The sequence below is a fragment of the Dromiciops gliroides genome, chromosome 2 (genome assembly GCF_019393635.1).
Source record: "Dromiciops gliroides isolate mDroGli1 chromosome 2, mDroGli1.pri, whole genome shotgun sequence".
NCBI lineage: Eukaryota > Metazoa > Chordata > Mammalia > Microbiotheria > Microbiotheriidae > Dromiciops > Dromiciops gliroides.
Window position 1 is genome coordinate 264,110,799 of NC_057862.1, and position 5,818 is coordinate 264,116,616.

The following is a 5,818-nucleotide window of genomic DNA, read 5'->3' on the forward strand; positions in this document are numbered from 1 at the left end:
GTAGCTCTCCAGCAGGTGGCGTCATTCCAATAATTACATTAGGGTGTGATTAATGTACACTCTATCTTCCTATTTTTATTCTCATTTTTATCTTTGTTTTAAGAAGGTGATACTTTACCTTGGCTGATTTGAAAATGACTCCCACATCAAGAATCATTTTCCTCTCTGTTTTTCCCCCTTCCTCATTGTTTTTAATTTTTAAAAGGGGCAGAAAATAGTAGAGCCATATATAAGAGGAAATAGTTCTATCTTACGATCTTCCGGGGTTTTTTGGTGGGGCAATGAGGGTTAAGTGACTTGCCCAGGGTCACACAGCTAATAAGTGTCAAGTGTCTGAGGCCAGATTTGAATTCAGGTCCTCCTGAATCCAGGGCCAATGCTTTATCCACTGTGCCACCTAGCTGCCCCTGACCTTTTTAAAGTAGATCTTTTATGACCATAGATTTAGCTCCACCCAGCTCTTTACAGCCTATTTTTGTTAGATTATTTTAGCATTTGTTGTTTAAAATCTAAATTATGGATTCTAATCTGTCCCCCCTCCCCCCAAGTCTTGGGGGGGGGAAGCTGGATAAAATCACTGATAAATTTAGCATGAGTTTAGGCTTTTAAAGATTTATTAAAATATATATTATAAGTTAGTGAAGAGAGATTGAGAACAGATTCCTTATAGCATGGAAATTCTAGCTCAGATCAAATTCAGTATAGCCAGAGAGAAAGAAAGCAATTTCCTTTCCTAGCAGCCCACATGAAATCTCTCACCACCAAGCCTGTGTCTGAATGACTAAGAGGGCCCCTCCCCACCCCCGTTCTCCATCTGCCACCATGCATGCTCCTCCTCACCAAAAAGAGAGTTCTTCTATGAGCGAGCTTCTACTTCCTAGTTCCTCTCTCCATCCCCCAAAAGGGAGGTCCTTCAAGCTGGTTGGTTGAGAGTGGTCTCTTGCTGTCAGTAGTACACCAACAATCACTCAGGGCCAGCCAGCTGTGGCCTCCATCCAATCATCCTTAAGTAGGTACTTAGTCAGTTTCTCATTCTTACCCAATTCAAACAATACTAAATCAATCAGGTGGGATCCCTGGGTGTCTGCCAAATTCCATTATTTTATCACAAGTGATTTGACTAATCAGTGAATAATTTCTAGGTGCTAAATGAATGAAAGATTTGGCCTATAAAGAAAGATTAATTCATTCAGTAAAGTACCTATTCAGTAGAAAGTGTTGGGGAAAATAGTATAATAAATAATAAATAAAATAGATAATACTAGATTGCTATCATCAGCTTTTCTTTTTTTAGTGAGGGCTGTAACACTAAGTGTTACATAAAGTGTGACTATCATTATCAATGGGGTTAATTATACAATAGCTAGTATGGGTACAAATTCTGTAGAAAAACATGGATATGAATGGCACAGAAGTAATGGAAGATGCCCATATCAGTGAGTGAGAAATATCAAATTTTAAACTATCACAGAACTATTGCAGTTTAAGAGATGAATTCTACTCTCTAGGCCCAAGCAGAATGCATTTATTCCCTCTTTCACATGATAAATCCTTCAAATATTGCATACTCCTTGAGCCTTTTCTCCTTCAGGCTATAGATCCCTAGTTCTTCCAATAGAGTGGCATGATCTCAGAGCCTTTTACCATCCTGATCATCTCCTGGACACTGTCTGGCTTAATAATGTCCAACTTAAATGTAGTGCCCTAAACTAAATGTAATACTTCAGATATGGTCTTTAAAGGGTAGAGAATACAATGGGATTATCACCATCATATGCCTAGGCTCTAGCTCTCTCTTAATGTGGCCTAAAACTACTTGCATTTGCTTTCTTGGCTTTCATATCACATCCTTAACTCATACTAAGCTTAAAGTCCACCAAAACCCTAGAATCTTTTGCATATGAAATACTTCCTTTACCTTATCTGTGAAGTTGATGTTTTGAATCCAGATGTAAGACTTTACAATTATCCCTATGCAATTACATCTTATTATTATTACATATTACTCTTATTACTGGCCACATGTTCTAGTAATTTGTTAACATCATCTAGGAGTGTATAAGGTGTTCAAGGAAAACTAGCACCTCTGTTGTGAGGGCTTGCCAAGTCCTTTTCATGGATGTTTATCCACCTTTTTTGTTTATTTGGCATTCAACTCTCTTCTGTGGCTCCAAGAAGCTATAGTATGCACAGTGGCCATACCTGGGTAAATTGTCTTGGCAGATGAGTTGAGGGTAATTGATGGGACTCAAACCTGTTAGTGAATTAGGGGGACGTCTACCCCAAGCATGTGAAGAGTTCCCCTGGAGAAATGGACTGATAAGGACAATTTGTTCCAATGGCAATGAAGGCAGCTGAAGCAGATAATGTGGAATGGTTAGGGCTTGGTCAGACATAGAAGATGCCAAGGTCATCCATTGCAAGCTGGGCCATCACCAATAATCTTGACTTTTGTCCTGACACTGGATTTCGATGACACTGAAAGAGAGAAGGGGCTGATGACTCTGTGCAACTCTGCCTCACTTATATCCAATTCATGTACAAATCAAGACATCACCCCATGATGATGGTCCTCTTTGAAAATGAAGGACAGGGGCAGCTAGGTGGCACAGTGGATAGAGCACCTACCCTGGAGTCAGGAGGACCTGAGTTCAAATCCGGCCTCAGACACTTACTAGCTGTGTGACCCTGGGCAAATCACTTAACCCCAATTGTCTCAACAACAAAAATAAATAAATAAATAAATAAAATAAAATGAAGGACAAACAATTAAGAACATTTGGGACTCTTAGTCTGTCATTCATTGTGTTAGTTGTCCTTCCAAGCATTAGATCATCCACAAATTTGATGAAAATAAATACCACCTAGACCTTTATCCAAGTCATTGAATATTTTTCTCCCATCCCTGTTTTTATCCTGTGAGACTCTATCCCATAGCCTATAAAGCCCTTCCTCTTGTATAGTGGTTCTTAATCTATTTTGTGTCATGTATTCTTCTGACAGTCTGGCAAAGCATATGGACCCCTTTTCAGAATAATGTTCAAAAATGCATAAAATTTAATACACGGGATTACAAAGGAAGCTAATTTATAAAAAATATTTTTTAAAACAAGTTAATGGACCCCAGGTTAGGAATCCCTACTCTAGATCTCTTGACATTATTAATGGAAAGAATCCAGAAAGGAATTCACCAGCATTAGTGACTCCTTACACTAAGTTGTCTATGACTTAGCAGATTTGTCCTTTGTAATTGTAAGAGATACCTAAAGGGACCAAGCAGTTGCAGAAATTACTGTCCACTTGGTTAGTATTTCTACAGTCAGCCCTTCAGCTTCTCTGTAAGCTTAGTGGTTAGATGTAAAATCATACCTTCTACATTCCATGATCCATTGACTCTATTCTTGAAGTGTAGTTTTGAATTTCAAAAGTCTTCTAATAGCAACAGAACATCAATTCTGTAAACTACTCTCATGCCCCATTGCTGCTTTCTTTGCCAAGATTTGGCATTGGTGATACAAAGATAAAAATGTAAGAGACCTGAACCACTGTGCCACCTAGCTGCCCTCCTATTATCATTTTCTTTAATGACATTATCTATTGTTTGTATGATTTGTTCTTTGACCCACTTGTTTTTAAGGGTCAGATTATGTAATTTCCATTTTTTCTTTTTGGTGAGGCAATTGGGGTCATACAGCTAGTAAGTGTCAAGTGAGGCCGGATTTGAACTCAGGTACTCTATCCACTGCACCACCTAGCTGCCCCTCCAATTGCTTTTTTTTTTTTTAACTGAGGCAATTGGGGTTAAGTGACTTGCCCAGGGTCATACAGCTAGTTAAGTGTCTGAGGCCGGATTTGAACTCAGGTACTCCTGAATCCAGGGCTGGTGCTCTATCCACTGCGCCACCTAGCTGCCTGCTTTAAACCTTATTTTTTTCTTTTTTTTTCTTTTTGCAGGGCAGTGGGGGTTATGTGACTTGCCCAGGGTCATACAGCTAGTAAGTGTCAAGTGTCTGAGGCTGGATTTGAACTCAGGTCCTCCTGAATCCGGGGCCAGTGCTTTATCCACTGCACCACCTAGCTGCCCCCTCCAATTGGTTTTTAATTGCTCTTTCAATTGTCCATTATTGAATGTTATTTTTATTGGATTGCGATCTGAAAAGGATGTGTTTATTATTTCTGCTTTTCTGCATCTGCTTGTAAAATTTTTATGCATGGTCAATTTTCGTGTATGTCCCATGTACTGCTGAGAAGGTATATTCCTTTCTATTCCCATTCAATTTTCTCCAGAGAGCTATCATATCTATTTTTTCAAGAATTTTATTAATTTCCTTCTTTCTTGTTTATTCTTTGGTTAGATTTATCCAGTTCTGAGAGGGGAATGTTATGGTCCCCCACTAGTATAGTTTTATTATCTATTTCTTCCTGTAATTCTTTCAACTTCTTCCAAAATTTAGATGCTATACCATTTGGTGCATATATATTTAGTATTGATATTGTTAAGGGCTAAAATTCTAGCTAGTCTGTCTAAAATATCTAATGAGTGGTCGCCAATAAATTATAAGCTTTAGCAAGAGTTAGGCTTTTAAGCATTTATTAAGGAGAATAAGAATTTGGTAAAGAGAGAGAGAAAGGCCTAGATTCCTATCTATTAAAGGGAGAGTGCATTTCTAGCTCCCCTTTCCACCAGAGTCCACAGGAAAAAGAGTGAGACCGAGCGCCAGTCCCTTCCTTCCTCCTCCCACTAGCCCGCGTCACTTCCTGACGCCAAAGAAAAGACTCCTGGTCTTGCCCTCAAAGACCTTTGCTTCATGGGCGGAACTCTTCTACAGTAAGTCTCCAGCAGGTGGCGTCATTCCAATCGTTACAATATGACTTCATTGTCTATGGTACCTTTCAGCAAGATATAGTTTACTTCTTTATCTCTTTTAACTAGATCTATTTTTGCTTTTGCTTTGTCTGAAATCATAATTGCTACCCTTACTTTCTTTGCTTTAGCTGAAACATAATAGATTTTGTTCTAGCCCTTTACATGTACACTGTGTGTATCTCTCTGATTTAAATGTGTTTCTTGTAAGCAATATATTGTAGGATTTGGGTTTTTAATCCATTCTGCTATCTGCTTCCATTTAATGGGTGAGTTCATCCCATTCCCATTTATATTTATGATGATTAACTGTTTCTCTCCTTGCTATTTTTCATGTTTATCCCCCTTACTTTGACCCCCCCACCCTCTCCCTTCCCACAATTGTTTTATTTATGATCACCCCCTTCCCCAATATCCCCTTCCTTGTATCAGTTCCCCCTCCCCCTTCTATTGTCACTGTCCCTTTTTTGAACTTCCATATAGGGTAAGATAGATTTCTATATTCAACTGAGTGTGTTTGTTATTCTCTCTTTGAGCCAACTTGGTGAGAGTAAGGTTTAATCTTTGCCCATGTCCCCCATCTTCCCCCTATTATGTTAGTTCTTTAATGCCTCTGTGTGTGTATGTTCACCCTATTCAGTTCCTCCCCCTTATTCTTCTATGCAATTTCTTTTTGCCCTCTTATTTTGTTTTCTAGTGTGTCATACCATCAGTCACCTTATGACCACACTGTCTACATATACTCTAATTATTCTAATAGTACAGTTTTTAAGGCTTACAAATATTATCAACCCGTCAATATTACTTTATGACCACATCCTCTTTACATATACTCCTAATTGCTCTAATAATTGTTCTTATAATAAAGTTATTGAGATTTACAAATATTATCATATAGAACTGGAAAGAGTTTAACCTTAATAAGTTTCTTACAGTTTTTCTTTGTTTCTTTTT